Genomic DNA, 19,309 nt, shown 5'->3' on the forward strand with positions numbered 1-19,309 from the left:
AGACAGAGAGAGAGCAAGCAAGTGCGGGAAAAGGGAAGTGCTACACACTTTCAAACAACCAGCTATTCTGGGAACTTACTCACTGTTATGAGAACAGCAATGGGGATATTTACCTTCAGGATCCAGTCACCTCCTACCAGGCCCCTCCTTCAACATCATGATTCAGCATGAGACTTGGGTGGGGACACAGAGCCAAACCACATTATTCCACTCCTGGCCCCTCCCAAATCTCATGTCCTCACATTACAAAACACAATCATGTCACACTAACAAAGTCTTAACTCATTCCAGCTTTAACTGAGAAGTCCAATTATCTGTTTAAGTATCTATAAGAAACTTAAACAAATTTACAGCATAAAGACAAACTACCCCATTAAAAAGCAGGCAAAATACATTCACAGACACTTTTAAAAAGAAGACACACTTGTGACCAAAAAGCAAGTAATAAAATTTCAATACTACTGATCATTAGAGCAAGGCAAATCAAAATCACAATATGATACCATTTCATAACAGTCAGAATGGCTATTATCAAAAAGTAAAAAATAACAGATGCTGATAAGGTTGTTGAGAAAAGAGAACACTTATACATGATTAGTGGGAGTGTAAATTAGATTTACACACTTTAATTTACAGTGTAAATCTGTAAATTGTGGAAGACAGTGTGACAATTCCTCAAAGACCTGAAGGCAGAAATATCATTCAAGCCAGCTTTCTCATTACTGGGTATATACCCAAAAGAATATAAATCACTCTGTTTTAAAGACATATGCATGCATATGTTCATTGCAGCACTGTTTACAATAGCAAAGATATGGGAACAACCCAATGCCCATCAATGATAGACTGAATAAAGAAAATATGGTACATATATACCATGGAATACTATGTGGCCATAAAAAGAAATGATATCATGTCTTTTACAGGAACATAGATGGAACAGGAGGCTATTATTTTTAGCAAACTAATGCAGGAGCAGAAAACCAAATTTCATATGTTCTCAGTTATAAGTGAAAGCTAAATGGGACCAGGCATGGTGGCACATGCCTGTAATCTCAGCATTTTGGGAGACCAAGGCAGATGGATCATTGGGTGAGGAGATTGAGACCATCCTGGCTAACACGGTGAAATCCCGTCTCACTAAACATACAAAAAAAGTTAGCTGAGTGTGGTTGTGGGTACCTGTAGCCCCAGCTACTCAGGAGACTGAAGCAGGAGAATGGTGTTAACCTGGGAGGTGGAGCTTCCAGTGAGCTGAGATGGCACCACTGCACTCTAGCCTGCGTGACAGAGTGAGACTCCATCTCAAAAATAAAATGAAATAAAATAAAATAAAATAAAACAAAATAAAATAAAATAAAATAAAAGAGAGTTAAACGATAAGAACACATGGACACAGGGAGGGAAACAGCACACACTGAAGCCTATGAGAGCATGAAGGATGAGACGAGAAAGTCCGGAAAACTAACTAATGGATACTAGGCTTAACACCTCAATCAAGAAGTAATCTGTACAACAAACCCTAATGACACATGTTTACCTATGTAAGAAACCTGCACATCTACCCCAAAACTTAAAGTTAAAAATAATTACAAAATAAAAAGTTCAAGTCCAAAGTCTCATCTGAGACAAAGCAAGCCCCTTCCACCTATCATTCTGTAAAATCAAAAACAAGTTAGCTATTTCCAAGATACAATGAGTCTACAGGCATTTGTTAAGCATTCCTATTCCAAATGCAATAATTTGGCCAAAACAAAGGGGTTAAAGGCCCTGTACAAGTCTGAAACTCATCAGGGCAGTCATTAAATCTTAAAGCTTCAACATAATCTCCCTTGGCTTTATGTCTCATATTCAAGGCACACTAATGCAAAGAATGGGCTTCTAAGGTCGTCAGCAGTTCCACCCCTGTGGCTCTGCAAAGTATAGCCACCATGCTTGCTTTTGCTGCCTGATAATGCATGGCTGTGGCTTTTCCAGGCACACCGCAAAAGCTGTCAGTGCATCTGCCATTTTGGATTGTGGAGGACAGTGGACCTTTTCTCATGGCTACACTAGGCAATACCCTAGTGGGGACTCTGTGTGAGGCTCTAACCCCACATTTCTCCTGTGCACTGCCTCATAGAACTGCTCCATGAGGGCTCCACTCCTGTAGCAGACTTCTGCCTGGACATCCAGACATTTCCACGCTTCCTCTGAAGTCTAGATGAAGGGTCCTAATCCCAAACACAGCCTTAACACCACATGGAAGCCATCAAATCTTGGGGCTTGCAACCTCTGAAGTAATGACTCAAGCTGTACCTTGGTCCCTATTAGCCACAGATGGAGTGAGAGAGTCTGGGACATGGGGCATCATGTCTCAAGGCTACACAGAGCAGCAGGGTTCTGTGCCTGGCTCATGAAACAATTTTTCACTCCTCAGTCTTCAGGTCTGTGATGAAAAGGGATGCCACGAAGTCTCTAAAATTCCTTTGAGACATTTTCCTGATTTTCATTGATATAAACATTTGAATCCTCTTTACTGATGCAACTTTCTGAAGCTCTTGAATTTCTCCCCCAGAAAATGGGTTTTTGTTTTCTACCACATGGTCAAAGTGCAACTTTTTCAAACTTTTTTTCTCTGCTTCCCTTTTAAATATAAGTTCCAATTCCAGACCATCCCTTTGAAAACACATAAGAGCAAACACTCTTAGAAGCAGCCAAGTTACAGCTTGAGTGCTTTACTGCTTAGAAATTTATTCTGCCAATTGCACTGAATCACCTTTTTCATGATGCAAGTTCCACAGATCTCTACAGCAGGGGCACAATGCTGCCAGCCTCTTTGTTAAAGCAAAATAAGAATCGCCTTTACTCCAGTTCCCAATAAGTTCCTCATCTCCATGTGAGACAACCTCAGCCATGACATCACTGTCCATATCACTATTAGCATTTTAATCACAGCCATTCATTGAGTCTCTAGGAAATTTGAAACATTTTCTCCTCTTCCTGTTTTTTTTTTCTCAGTGCTTCAAAATGTTCCAACCTCTGTCTATTACCCAGTTCCAAAGCTGCTTCCACATTTTCAGGTATCTTTACAGCAATGCCCCACTTCTTGATACCAATTTTCTGTATTAGTCCATTTTCATACTGCTATAAAAAACTATCTGAGACTGGATATTTTATGAAAGAAAGAGGCTTAATTGACTCACGATTCTGCATGATGTACAGAATTGTGCTTCTGGGGAAGACTCAGGAAACCTACAATCACAGTGGAACATGAAAGAAAAGCAAGCACATCTTCACATGACCAGCAGGAGAGAGAGAGAGGAGGGGGAAGTGCTACACACTTTCAAACAACCAGATCTTGTGAGAACTCACTAACTCTCATGAGAACAGCAAAGGGGAAATTTGCCCCTTTGATCCGATCACCTCCCACCAGGTCCCTCCTCCAACAATGAAGATCAAAATTCAACATGAGATTGGTGTGGGGACATAGAGCCAAACAATATCAATCATTATATTTTATATAAAGTTTTTAAAACTTTATCAATTTATATTATCATATGTCTGAGTATCACTTTTTAGTATATTTTGCAATGATATTTTCCCTCATTAGGATAATTATTTGTCCAATCATTCATTAAATATTTTCATTATTCCCACAACCATATATATTTATTTACATTCTTGGGCTTCTCGACGTTCCATTTTATTTCATAGGTTTTATTACAACTGGGATCCATATATATGGAAAAATAATGGCTGCATATATTGCAGAATTTTTACAAGGACTAACACATTTTGAAATGTTTTCCTTTATGATGTTTGCATATTATAATATTTCCTCAATGAGTATATATAATTTTACACTCTTTCTAAAATATGTCTATCTACTTTATTGATTTTACCCAGAGGCATATCTAAATTAGAATATCTACAAGAGGCCAGGCGTGTTGGCTCACATCTGTAATCCTAGCACTTCCAGAGCCAAGGTGGGTGGATTACCTGATCTCAGGGGTTTGAGACCAGCCTGGGCAACATAGAGAAAGTCTGTCTCTATTAAAATACAAAAAAAAAAAAAACAGGCGTAGCTGCATGTGCCCATAGTTCCAGCTTCTCGGGAGGCTGAGGCAGGAGAATTGCTTGAACCCAGGAGGCTGAGGTTGTGGTGAGCCATGATTACATCACTACACTGCAGCCTGTGTGACAGAGTGACACCCAATCTGGAAAAAAAAAAAAAAAAAAAAAAGAATATCTACAGGAGAAAACCTTTTTAATAAGCGTTCAGATATACCATTCCACCTATTTTATTACTTTTCAGCATGCTAATGTGGGAACAAGACTTAAGCTGAAACTTAAAATTTCTAGACTTCTGGATTATTTTATTCTTTCAGATTTTGCTGTTTTTTATGACTCATTAAAGATCATTTTAGTTCAATTCCAAAAAGTATATGCAACATTATTTTCAAGTAGTGATAACAAGGCTCTTTCACATCTGTTAAATAACTCAAACGTTTATTGGGCAAACTTTCCAGAAGAAAAGTCATTATTAATCTTACAGATATTGGTATTAAACTCTTTTCCTCTTTGTGTTAGTGTAACACTATCATCCAGATTTGTGTCCCAAGCACATTAGTTTACTCATTTATGAGTTCCTCATGCTTGTAAATATTCATTTGTTCAATTCATACTATTTTGATGAACTGAAATCTGCAATTACACCTTTAGGAAATAACTGTAAAACCTTATCTCTCAGTCGGTAATAATATTGCTAACTGATTTTTATATAATATTGTAGCATCAGAAACCCCAATATGTATCACATATAATGACGCAGTAATATATTTTGCCACAAAACCAAAATAAAAGGTAACTTGTAAGATGAGGTGAACTTTAATTTGACTCACTTTAGTAGACTTTTACTACCTCTATGTATCAGGTGTCATGTTGTATGACTTAAATATGCACAATAAAATGTATGTTTAAAAATAATTATAACATTAAAGCAGTTATGAAAATATCAATAGTATATATAAAGTACCACTTAAGACAATAATAGCTTGCTTTACATTATTGTGTTTATTTTTCCTGGTGGGTGTGGGGGTTTTGCATCAATAACAGCCATAAACATGTGCCTTTCATTCATCCCTCCCTCGATCCATTTTTTATTAATTCATCCATCTATCCATCAAGTCATCCATCCTTGGATACATAGTAAAGCATTTAGCAAAGTGTCTGACACTTAGTAAATGTTCAACAAGTGTGAGCTATTGTATAGTTATTTGCTCAGGTAATATTTCCTTCAGAATCCCATCCATCCCAGACTTCACTGATGGAATCAAATCTTGTTATTTGCCTTCATAGCCTTGACTACTTCTGCTTCAAGGTATTGGTCAAAATTGCAGCTTTATACTTTACCAAGTATTTTATGTCAGCCTCCATCTCTCTCTAATCCATAGCACGTTCAAGGCAGGGTTTTATTTTTGTTTTCTTGCTTAAGAGGGCATTTGGCACATGGTAGGTAAGTACCCAAGAAAGAGTGGATTGACGGGTGGATATATGGATAGATGCAAAGATAGATAGATAGATAGATAGATAGATAGATAGATAGATAGATAGATAGATAGATAAATGGATAGATGGATAGATAAATGACAGATGCATGTTTATGGCAGCTATTGATGATAACCATGCTCTTGGCAGGAGAAAAACTTGATCGTGTAAAAAACAATAAAAATTATAAATGTTGTGCTGAATGTTTGTGGTCCAATTTTAAATGCTAATAAGTAAATTCATTTAATGCTCATTTTTATTTTGATATCAAAATCTGATTTCTATTTCTGTAGACATTAGTAAAAAAACACATTAACCCCTGAAAACTGAAAGCTTTTGTACATTGGTGAATTGAGTTGATGGTCTGCGGCTAGTTCTATCTGGATGGGGCCCTAGTTTTTAACATTTGTCATGATGATTGACATTAATAAGTTCCATGACTGGCAGCATCTTCTAACAAAAGAAAAACCATATGAGATAAACTTATGACCTCCCATCTCTCCCAGAACTGAGCACTTTTATCGAGTATTTGGAATGTGAGTAAGGCACAGGAACAAGTCACTTGTTTTATACCATGTGAATCCAGTAATCAGAGAATCAAGTGTCTCTTAGCCTTCTCACTTGAGAGTTTCAAATTTGTGTTTGAAAGTTACACAATGTTAAAGCTGCTTTCTGATATTTGAAAACTATATAGCTTTCTAGTGCAACGAAAATAAGCACAAATAAGGCAGTGAGAAATATTGTATATGTTATTTTATTACATAACAGTTGATAGTTTTTATAGTACTTGTTATTGAAAAAAAGTGCATTTAGACCAAATAAAGGCCACAATTAGAGGTAACAGTTGTGCTCTGAATATAAGCAACGTAAAAGCTGTTTATTTTATAAACTGATCTTTTTCTAGGAAACAGAAGTACCAACTCTTACAGTGATAAACACAGTTGGGTTGCTGTCTTAGTGTCTTGATCTTTTCCTTTCTGGTAAATCATCACTCTGAAACCATATTTTCCCTTGATTGAAACTGAGTAATAGAAGCTTAGAATAATGGAAAGTTTGTACTAGAAGGAGCACTAATAATTATCTGTATGATAATGTATCTATTATCTATGCCTATATGATACTATAGTCCATGTTGTGATTGGCCATGACTTTGAATTTAATAAAGGAAAAAGAGGACAACATAGAGTAGATGAGAGAGTGTAAAAATGTGATTGGATCAATGGGTTAACTTTCCAATGAGATTAAAAAACAAAGTAATGATCTGGAGAAATGGGAGGTAATGAGCAAAGATTGAGATTCAAAAGATGAAATTCTAAGGAGAAGACATAATTGGAGGAAAAGCATTCAAAGAACTGAGGGAGAGATAAAATCTTCACATATTTGAAAGTGACATAGTAATTAAATCAATAATGGATACACATTTACCTGAGACATGACCAAGTCCAGAGGAAGAAGATACAATAAATCACTATTGAGTGTAGAAATATGAAAACAATAAAGCTGTAAAGTTATAATCTCTCATTCTGTAAACCTACTATACATGTAATTATTTGATAAAATATTTTCGGTCCGTTGTGTTGTAGCCATGAAAACATCGGTTTCTTATTCCCAACAGAGTGCAGAGATTCTTATTCATGAATAACAAATACACTAAATTGTTGCCGCAGACCTCTTGTCTATTTCATTTTCATTTTTCTGTAGACTTTCCTATCTCATCTATAATGTTTTATGATTCCATTTCATTAGAAACAGCCCAGATCCTAGGGGATTTTTTTCCAGATAACTCTATTATATTTAGAAATACTTTTACTTTCTCCTCAGTATTTTGGCATTTGCACAGGATTTTTGTTGCTTTAACTTTGCATTTTTAGCAGTTCTTAATTCTATGCATATTCAATGTCTCAAAACTGTATACATATAAGCAACAATTGTGCCCTTTCTTTCCCACGATTATTTGACACTGTGCAAACTAAGAACATAAGGTAAATATTCAACCAATGATTATTTCCCTGGTCACCATGACTTCTACACAAGTTGGACCTTGCTGAAAAGCACATACAAATAGTATGAACTATAAAATGCTCTTCATTAGACTGAAATTTCTCAATTAAGGACCATTATATTATTCTATGGAATCAGGAGCTAGAAGTGGGAATTTGTTTAGTGTACTTTCTCCACACTTAAAGAAAGCAACCATAGTTTTCATGTTTATTTGACATCCATAGTAGGGCAGTGGCTAATTAACAAAAGTTATTTTGAAAATAATTTAATTGTCGAAAAAATAAAAAAGGAAATGTGTATATTGTCTACTTGGGCTTGCATGAGTTTTTAGGCAATATAGCATTAAAGTATATGACTTGTGAGTGTTCACATTTTCCCATTTTTCCACTTACTAGTGTAAGTACAAAGAGATAATGACTATCATGTACTAAGACTGGAGAGATGTATGCACCATTTTATTTAAAAATGTTTTGTGGCATTTTATTTTATTTATGTTTCTCTTTGTAAAAAAAATAGTTCTATACCATTTATTAGATGAGTCTGTATTGTATTATCTTTAAGAGTATGCATTAGGGGCCAGATGGCTTTAGTTGAATTATGAATTAATATATGTAAAGAGCTTAGAACAGTATCTGGCACACAGTAAGTGCTGCACAAATGTTAGCTAATTTTATTACCCTTATTTTTATTATAAAACACCTACTGAATATAAAATCAGTAAACTGAAAATGAGGAAATAAGTCTAAAAGTAAAATAAGCAAAAAAATAAAATTCAATCCTGTGTACCTCCCAGGAAACTCAGGATCAAGAGGTCTAGATAAATGTTAAAAAGTGATTTTGCTTTTGTCATTTTTCTGGCCTGAATTAAGGCTCTCTTTTGATTATATAATTTAGATACAACATACAAATGGCACAAATTATTGAGTTATAGTCCTATCCTTGTGACTTTGTTCTAAGTCTATATTTTATCATCTGTAAATTGAAAATAAATTATAGTACTTGCCTAGGATTTTAGTAATAATTAAACAAGGGAAGTTATACAATGTTCAATAAACATTTCATTTTCTTCCTATTTTTCTTTATTATTTTTATTGACATTATTATTTACAGCTGGAACATAAATAGGAACAGACACTAAGCTAAACAATTATTAATTATCATATCATTAATGCAATGATCATAGAAAATAAAATATACACACTATCATTATAAATTAACTTGTCTGTGTCAAACATGATTTCCTTTGTTTTCCTTATATCCAGATCTTGTGGTAAGTAAAATAATAGAAGTACATTTGTGATAAGAGGCAACACAATGAAAAGAGTTATTGACTATGTTGCAGTGCAGTAAAGATTTTGGCATGTAATGAAATATAAGATAAGTTTTGAAGAATCCACATTATCCTCTTTATGACATGCAGCAGCTAATAACATGCATAGCAGGAAATATTTCAGAAGGTTTTCTTTTCTGTTTTTAAAATTTATTTGAAATATCACAGAAATCCCCTGAAATATTGCAAACTGACCAAGCAGTGAATCTCATATATGACCAAACAGTGGATCTCATATATCAAAGTGACGCTTCTTACTCAATTTCACTAGGATATGTGCTAAATATATTTTATATTTGCATAGTACTTTACAAGTTTTAATTGAATTAACAAACATATTTAATATATTAACTATGTATAGATAGCTTTTTTTTGCCCAACAGAAAATAAAAATATACAAAAACAAAGTAATATTTATGATTAGAAATTTGAAGAGAAAGTGATATGAACCCTAAATTACTTTGATTTACTAACTTCACGTCTGTGGTGATTTGTTTAAATGTCCCCAACTTTATAACTTTTTTATAAATGCTTGTCCTACCTGACATGCATTAGGAGACTTTATGTGTGGATATACCACTGTGTATGATACATTTATTAATAGGAAGCTCTCATAAGTGCCAGAGAACATGGGAAGACTGTTATACATCTCAGGACTTCAATGGATTTTTTTATCAGGAAAAATGTTTACAACCAAAGAGTGGAATTATTAAAGTTTACCAGAGTCCTATGATTCTGGGATGCAGCAATTGTTGAGAAATTTCTGAAATAGCTTATCACACAAACCTCCCATCCCCATAGGACTTACATTAGCCTCACAGATGCTTCCTTGTTTACCTATGACAAAGCCAGACACAGATTCCTTAAATTCTGGTTCTGTGTCTCATAAACAATTAGCTAAATTTTTTCTTCCCCACAGTCACATTGGAGCAAAATGCTTGTTAAGATTATTTTCTCCTCTAGACCCTGGAGCCAGCAAACAATGCCTCCTTAAAGGTCTCTCTCAAGAAAAGACTGACCTTAGCATACAGCATTTCCTGATCGGCTGTATAATGATTTCACCCTTGCTCATCCTATTCTCTGACACCAGGTTCTCTCAGGCCTTGGTTATTTCTTTTCACAAAAGAAAAACCCTTCTTTACCTAATCTTTAAGAAGCTTGCAGAGTCTCCCTGTTTCAATAGTCATCTGCTCTGTCTCCCTCCCACTATTGAAATGATCCATTCCTTTCTTCTTGTGATAAAATCTCTTTACATAAATTGAATTGTTTTCCATCTGACAAAAGTGAAAACTTAAAAAGGAAGCCACGTGGGAACACAAAGCAATGACTGATGATATTAAGGTAAGATTTCATGATACGTTTTCAAGATTGCTCTGCTCATAGAAACATAAACTAAGAACAAGAAAATCTGAAGTCATTTCTCTGCTCTACCTCTTATGAGTTGGTATGAACTTGGTTAAATAATTAAACTTAACAAAATTATTTTTCTTTCAACTATCTTCCACTTGTCCTCTTTCTTTAGTGTCTCTTTCCCGTTCTCTTGACCACCAAATTGACTTAAATATGTTACTTCTTTGAATAATGCTTTCCAGAAGGCAATGCTTAATGTAAAGAAATTATTCACTAATAGAGTTTCAGGCAGCAGGACTCAGGTAGTCTGGGAGGGATTTCTGCATGGAGATATCTCCACTGTCCTTAAGTCATACCAAGGAGAGGCCATCAAATCCTTCTATTTGTGTGGTTGGCTCCCTTACAGCAGATACTATTGTTAGTACCCATTAACAACTGGCAATGGTGGTCAGAGTTTTTGGTGGTTTTGCTGGGAAATAGATCTGGCTCTGAAGAAAAGAATCTTGTCTTGAAGGAAGTGGAAGCATTTTCCCCCAGAAAAGGAATGAAAACAATCAATGATTCTTTATTTTTTTTTTAATAGGTTTTTGGGGGACAGGTAGTGTTTGGTTATATGAATAAGTTCTTTAGTGGTGATTTCTGAGATTTTGGTGCACCCATCACCTGAGCAGTGTACACCGTACTCTATGTGGTATCGCATTGTGGTTTTGATTTGTATTTCTGATAGTGATGTTGAGAATTTTTTCATATGTTTTTTGGCCATTTGTATATCTTCTTTTGAGAATTGTCTATCCATGTTCTTAGCCCAGTTTTTGATGGACTTGTTTGTTCTGTTCTTGCTGATTTGTTTGAGTTCCTCATAGATTCTGGATGTTAGTCCTTTCTGGCTGTATAAATTGCAAAGATTTTCTCCCACTCTGTGAGTTGTCTGTTAACGTTGTGGATTGTTTCTTTTGCTGTGCAGAAGCTTTTCAGTTTAATTAAGTCACATCTATTTTTCTTGGTTTTAGTTTCTTCTGTTTTTGTTCTTTGGTCATGAAGAGAATATCTAGAAGGGTTTTTACAATATGATCTTCTTGAATTTTTATGGCTTTGGGTCTTAGATTTAAGTCCTTCAGCCATCTTGAGTTAATTTTTTGTAAGGTGAGAGATGAGAATCCAGTTTCATTCTCCCACGTGTGGCTTGCCAATTATCCTAAAACTGTTTGTTGAATCGGGTGTCTTTTCTCCACTTTACGTTTTGGTTAGCTTTGTCAAAGATCAGCTTGCTGAAAGTATTCGGCTTTGTTTCTGTGTGTGCTATTCTGTTCTATTGGTCTATTGCCTGTTTTTATACCAGTACCATGCGTTTTTGGTGACTATGGCCATATTAGTATAGTTTGAAGTCAGGTAATGTGATGCCTCCAGATTTGCTTTTTGTTTTTTTGTTTGTTTGTTTTTGTTTAGTCTTGCCTTTGTTATGCAGGCTCTTTTTTGACTCCATATTAATTTTAAGATTGTTTTTCCTAGTTCTGTGAAGAATAATGGTGGTATTTTGAAAAGGAATTGCATTGTATTTGTAGATTGCTTTTGTCAATATGGTTATTTTCACAATATTGATTCTACCTTTCCATAAGCACGGGATGTGTTTCCATTGGTTTGTGTCATCTATGATTTCTTTCAGAAGTGTTCTGTAGTTTTCCTTGTAGAGATCTTTCACGTCTTTGGTTAGGTGTATTTCTAAGAATTTTAATTTTTTTGCAGCTATCACAAAATGGTTTGAGTTCTTGATTTGATTCTCAGCTTGGCTGCTGTTGGTGTATAGCAGAGCTACTGATTTCTGTACATTAATTTTGTATCCTGAAACTTTGCTGAATTCATTTATCAGTTCTGAGAGTTTTTGGAGGTGTCTTGAGGGTTCTCTAGGTATACGATCATATCATTAGCAAACAATGACAGTCTGACTTCCTCTTTACTGATTTGAATGTCCATTATTTCTTTCTCTTGTCTGACTGCTCTGTCTAGAACTTCCAGTACCATGTTGAATAGAAATGTTGAGAGTGGGCATCCTTGTCTTGTTCCAGTTCTCAGGGGGAATGCTTTCAATATTTCCTCATTCAGTATTAGGTTGGCTGTGGGTTTGTCGCAGACTTCTATGCTGATTTTGATGAGGATTTTAATCATAAAGGGATGCTGTATTTTGTCAAATGCTTTTTCTGCATCTGTTGATATGATCATGTGATGTTTGTTTTTAATTTTGTTTATGTGGTGTATCACATTTATTTACTTGCAGATATTAAACCAACCCTGCATCTCTGGTTTGAAACCTACTTGATCATGTATATCATTTTGATATACTGTGGGATGTTCTTAGCTAGTATTTTGTGAAGGATTTTTGCATCTCTAATCATAAGGGATACTGATCTGTAGTTTTCTTTTTTTGTTATGTCCTTTCCTGGTATTAGGGTGATACTAGCTTCATGGAATTAGGGGGAATTTTCTGCTACTCTATCTTGTGGAATGGTGTTAATAAGATTGGTATCAATTCTTCTTCAGATGTCTGATAGAATTCAGCTGTGAATCCATCTGGTCCTAGACTTTTTTTTTTGTTGGCAATTTTTTTTTTTTTATTACCGTTTCAATCTTGCTGCTTGTTTTTGGTCTGTTCAGAGTTTCCATTTCTTCCTGGTTTATTCTAGCAGGGTTGTATATTTCCAGGAATTTATGCATCTCCTGTAGGTTTTCTAGTTTATGTGTGTAAAGCTGCTCATAGTAGCCTTGAGTGATCTTTTGTATTTCCGTTGTATTGGTTGTTAAAGCTCCCATTTCATTTCTAATTGAGCTTATTTGGATCTTCTCTTCTTCTCTTTGTGAATCTCTCTAATGATCTATCAATTTTATTGATCTTTTCAAAAGAAACAGCTTTTTGTTTCATTTATCCTTTCTTTTTTTTCTTTTTTCTTTTTTTTTTTTTTTTTTTTTTGGTTTGTTTGTTTCAATTTCGTTTAGTTCTGATCTGATTTTGTTTATATCTTTTCTTCTGCTGGGCTTGGGTTTGGTTTGTACTTGTTTCTCTAGCTCCTTGACTTGTGACCTTAGATTGTTTCTTTGTGCTCTTTCAGGCTTTTTGATGTAGGCATTTGAGGCCATGAACTTTCCTCTTAGCACAGCCTGTGCCATATCCCAGAGGTTTTTATAGATTGTGTCACTATTATCATTCTGTTCAAATAATTTTTTAATTCATAGATTTATTTCATTGTTAACCCAATGATTATTCAGGAGCTGGTTATCTAATTTCCATGTATTGCATGGTTTTGAGAGTTACTTTTGGAGTTGATTTACAATTTTATTCCACTGTGGTCTAAGAGAGTACTTGATAAAATTTCAATTTTTAAAAATTTATTGAGAATTGTTTTGTGGCCTATTACATGGTCTATGTCGGAGAATGCTGCATACGCTGATTAATAGAATATATATTCTATTGGGTAGAATTTCTGAAAATATCTGTTAAGTCCATTTGTTCTAGGGTATAGTTTAAATCCTTTGCTTCTTTGTTGACTTTCTGTCTTGATTACCTGTCTAGTGCTGTCAATGGAGAATTGAAGTCCCTCACTATTATTGTGTTGCCATCTATCTCATTTTTTAGGTCTAATAGTAATTGTTTTATAAATTTGGGAATTCCTGTATTAGGTGCATATATATTTAGGATTGTGATATTTTCATGTTGGACAAGTCCTTTTATCATTATATAATGTCCCTCTTTGTCTCTTTAATAGCTGTTGCTTTAAAGTTTGTTTGTCTGATATAAGAATAACTACTTCTGCTCACTTTTAGCATCTGATTGCATGAAATATAATTTTCCGCCCTTTTACCTTAATTTTATGTGAGTCTTTATGTGTTAAATGAGTCTCTTCTAGACAGTAGATATTTGGTTGGTGAATTCTTATCCATGCTGCATTCTGTATCTTTTAAGTAGATTGTTTAAGCAATTTACATTCAACATTAGTATTGAGATGAGAGATACTATTCTATTCATCATGCTATTAATATTTTTTGCCTGAATATCCTTTTTTAAAATTATTTATTGTGTTTTTGTTTTATAGGTCCTATGAGATTTATGCTTTAAAGAGGTTCTATTTTGGTGTCTTACAAGATTTAGAGCTTCTTTTAGCAGTTCTTTTAGTGTTGGTTTGGACTGGTGAATTCTCTCAGCATTCATTTGTCTTAAAAAGACTGTATCTTTCTATCATTTATGAATTCTTGTTCAGCGGGATAAAAAAGTATTTGCCAATAATTGTTTTGTTTAAGAAGTCTGAAGATAGGGCCCCAGTTCCTTCTAGCTTATAGGATTTCTGTTGAGAAATCTGCTTTTAATCTGCTAAGTTTTCCTTTATAGGTTACCTGGTGCTTTTGCCTCACAACTTTTAAGATTATTGTCTTCATCTTGACTTAAGATAACCTGATAAGTGCCTAGGTGATTATCTTTTTGCAATAAATTTCCCAGGTGTTCTTTAAGCTTCTTATATTTGATGTATAGATCACTAGCAAGGCTGGGAAAGTTTTCTTTGATGATACTCTCAAATATGTTTTCCAAACTTTTAGATTTCTCTTTTTCCTCAGGAACACCAATTATTTTCAGGTTTGGGCATTTAAAATACTTCCACACTTCTTGAAGGCTCTGTTCATTTTTTAAATTCTTTTTTCATTGCCTTTGTGGATTGGGTTGGTTTAAAAATCTTGTCTTCAAGCTCTGAAGTTCTTTCTTCTGTTTGTTTGATGCCATTGCTGAGTTTTTCCAGTGCATTTTGCATTTCTCTAAATGTGTCCTTGATCTCCAGAAGTTGTGATTGTTTATGCCATCTATTTCATCGATGATTTTTCCCTTCATATGTTGTATTTTTTATTTATTTCATTAAGTTAGACTTTACCTTTTTGTGCTGCCTCTTTGATTAGCTTAAAAATTGATGTTCTGATTGTTTTTCTGGCAATTTAGGGATTTCTTCTTGGTTTAGATCCATTGCTAGTGAGCTAGTGTGGTCTTTTTGGGGTGTTAAAGAATCTTGTTTTATCATATTACCACAATTGTTTTTCTGATTCCTTCTCATTTGGGTAGACCATGTTAGAGGAAAGATCTGGGACTCAAGGCTTGCTGTTTAGATTCTTTTGTCCCACGAGGTGCTCCCTTGATGCAGTGCTCTCCCACTTCCCCTAAAGATGTGGCTTCCTAAGAGCCAGAGTGAAGTGATTGTTATTTATCTTCTGGACCTAGTCATCTAGAACCAGGCTTCGAGTAGGTACTGAGGGGTGTCTGCATGGAATCCTGTAATGTGAACCATCATCAGATCTCTCAGCCATGGATACCAGCACCTGCTCTGGTGGAGGTGGCAGGGGAGTGAAATGGACCCTGTGAAAGTCCTTAGTTGTAGTTTTGTTTACTGCACTAGTTTTGTTTTGGTTAGCCTCTTGCCAGGACGTGGGGCTTTCAGGAGTGCATCACCCCTGGTAGTATAGAGAAGATCAGGTGGTGGGCGGGGCCTTAGAACTCCCAAGAGATTATGTCCTCTGTCTTCTACTACCAAGGTCCAGTACACAAAGACTATCAGGTGGGGACAGGGCTAGATGTGTCTAAGCTCAGACTCTTTTTGGGCAGGGCTTGCTGTGGCTGCTGTGGGGGTTGGAGATATGGTTCTCAGGCCAATGGGGTTACATTCTGAGGAGGATTTATTATCCACCTGAGAACACAGCTGCCTCTTCTGTGTCTTGCAAGTTGCCAGGGAAGCAGGGGAAAGCCGGCAGTTACAGGCCTCACCCAGCTCCCACACAGCCCAAAAGTCCAGTGTCACTCCCACTATGCCCCCTACAAAAGCAATGAGTTTATTTCTAGGCAACAGGTGAGCAGGGCTCAGAACTTACCCAGGCTACCAGCCTCCTGGCTGTGAAAGCAAACTGGGCTTTCAGGTTTTGCACCTCCCTGACTTGCCATGGCTTCCGTGCTATGACTGTACTCCCATTAAACCAGAAATTTTCTGTCCAGAAAATTTCTTGTTAGTTCAAAATTGTTAAAAAACGTAGCTGGGAAGTTCTTCCTGTCATCTCTTCCCAGTTCCTCTGGCAGCCATCCCCAAGGACTTCTGCGAGACAAAGTCAGAAATGGCTTCCTTGGTGACCAAGAGAGCCCACTGCAGCTCTTTCTGCTACTTCTCCTAATACTGTGCTCTAAATTTCTCTCAGCTCCAGGTAAGGTGAAATCCTTCTCCCATGATCTGAACCTTCAGGTTCCCCAGTGAGGATGTTTGTTTGGGGGCAGATGATCCCCCTTTCACACTTTCGCACTTCGGGCACTCACAGTTTATTTATTTTTTATTTTTTTATTTTTTTTTATACTTTAAGTTCTAGGGTACCTGTGCACAACGTGCAGGTTTGTTACATAAGTATACTTGCGCCATGTTGGTGTGCTGCACCCATCAACTCATCAGCACCCATCAACTCGTCATTTACATCAGGTATAACTCCCAGTGCCATCCCAACCCCCTCCCCGCACCCCATAATAGGCCCCAGTGTGTGATGTTCCCCTTCCCGAGTCCAGGTGATCTCATTGTTTAATTCCCACCTATGAGTGAGAACATGCAGTGTTTGGTTTTCTGTTCTTGCGATAGTTTGCTGAGAATGATGGTTTCCAGCTGCATCCATGTCCCTACAAAGGACTCAAACTCATCCTTTTTTATGGCTGCATAGTATTCTATGGTGTATATGTGCCACATTTTCTGAATCCAGTCTGTCACTGATGGACATTTGGGTTGATTCCAAGTCTTTGCTATTGTGAATAGTGCCACAGTGAACATACGTGTGCATGTGTCTTTATAGCAGCATGATTTATAATCCTTTGGGTATATACCCAGTAATGGGATGGCTGGGTCATATGGTATTTCTAGTTCCAGATCCTTGAGGAATCACCATACTGTTTTCCACAATGGTTGAACCAGTTTACAATCCCACCAATAGTGTAAAAGTGTCCCTATTTCTCCACATCCTCTCCAGCACCTGTTGATTCCTGACTTTTTAATGATTGCCATTCTGACTGGTGTGAGATGGTATCTCATTGTGGTTTTGATTTGCATTTCTCTGATGGCCAGTGATGACGAACATTTTTTCATGTATCTGTTGGCTGTATACATGTCTTCTTTTGAGAAATGTCTGTTCATATCCTTTGCCCACTTTTTGATGGAGTTGTCTGTGTTTTTCTTGTAAATTTGTTTGAGTTCTGTAGGTTTTTGTAGGTTCTGGATATTAGCCCTTTGTCAGATGAGTAGATTGCAAAAATTTTCTCCCATTCTATAGGTTGCCTGTTCACTCTGACTGTAGTTTCTTTTGCTGTGCAGAAGCTCTTTAGTTTAATTAGATCTCATTTGTCAATTTTGGCTTTTGTTGTCGTTGCTTTTGGTGTTTTAGACATGAAGTCCTTGCCCATGCCTATGTCCTGAATGGTATTACCTAGGTTTCTTCTACGGTTTTTATGGTATTAGGTGTAGCATTTAAGTCGCTAATCCATCTTGAATTAATTTTCGTATAAGGAGTAAGGAAAGGATCTAGTGTCAGCTTTCTACTTATGGCTAGCCAATTTTCCCAGCACCATTTATTAAATAGGAAATCTTTCTCCATTTCTTGTTTTTGTCAGGTTTGTCAAAGATCAGATGGCTGTAGATGTGTGGTATTTCTGAGGGCTCTGTTCTGTTCCATTGGTCTATATCTCTGTTTTGGTACCAGTACCGTGCTATTTAGGTTACTGTAGGCTTGTAGTATAGTTTGAAGTCAGGTAGCGTGATGCCTCCAGCTTTGTTCTTTGGCTTAGGATTGTCTTGGCAATGCGGGCTCTTTTTTGGTTCCATATGAACTTTAAAGCAGTTTTTTCCAATCCTGTGATGAAAGTCATTGGTAGCTTGATGGGAATGGCATTGAATCCATAAATTACCTTGGGCAGTATGGCCATTTTTCACGATGTTGATTCTTCTTATCCATGAGCATGGTATGTTCTTCCATTTGTTTGTTTCCTCTTTTATTTCACTGAGCAGTGGTTTGTAGTTCTCCTTGAAGAGGTCCTTTACATCCCTTGTAAGTTGGATTCCTAGGCATTTTATTCTCTTTGAAGCAATTGTGAATGGAAGTTCATTCATGATTTGGCTCTCTGTTTGTCTGTTACTGGTGTATAAGAATACTTGTGATTTTTGCACATTAATTTTGTATCCTGAGACTCACAGGTTTTTGACTGTCTCCTGGGGCTTACAGGGCAATTTGCTTCCTTCAAAGGGTCTGTGGGTTCTTCTGGCTTTCATGGTATATTTTTTCAGTAGTTGCTGGAGCAAAAGTTCACAATGTGAGTCTCCACATGCTGCTCTGTCTGAGTGGGAACTGCCACTTAGTCCTGCTTTCTATCTGCTGTTTTCCTTCTCTCTCAGTCTTAAAACTTTTCAGACTTGAATTTCTTTCCTTTTGAAGCAGGAGTCACAATTCCTACCTCCAGGGGTATTAAAAGGACTGAATGACTAATGCATATGAAAGGGATTAGAAACTTGCAAAGTCTCCTCATATTGCATTTACTTTGTGTGTAAAGGGCTCTCCTCTACAGGCTGCTGATCACTCTAAACAGCTCCTATCTTATAAGAAAGGTTTAAAATATTTGAAAGATTATCCACTGTGATTATTTCTGCAGGAAAGAAAAAAAGGTTAATAGAAAAATATAAAACTTAGCCAGCCATAATTCTACATAAGCACTGCTGATTTTTTAACTTGACTCTAAGTATTTTCTTAAAAGACCTTCAGGCAGCCCAGGAATAATTACCTAAACGATAATGAATACTATACTAGACAAAACAATGTAAGGAAAATGATATATTTCAAGGGTTAAATAAAATTCACTTTAAGATCATGATATTTTATATGATCATAAAATACCACATGATGTTATTTTGAAAATAAATAAATAAGTGTTTATTTGGAAATAAATAGTTTAGGAAAAGTCTTTTAATGAGAGAGAAGCTTGCTGTAATCTGAACCTGAAATTAAATTGTCTTTTTTTTTTTTTTTTTTTTTTTTTCTTTGAGACAGAGTCTGGCTCTGTCACTG

The sequence above is a fragment of the Rhinopithecus roxellana genome, chromosome 2, assembly GCF_007565055.1.
Source record: "Rhinopithecus roxellana isolate Shanxi Qingling chromosome 2, ASM756505v1, whole genome shotgun sequence".
In the NCBI taxonomy this organism is placed as follows: domain Eukaryota; kingdom Metazoa; phylum Chordata; class Mammalia; order Primates; family Cercopithecidae; genus Rhinopithecus; species Rhinopithecus roxellana.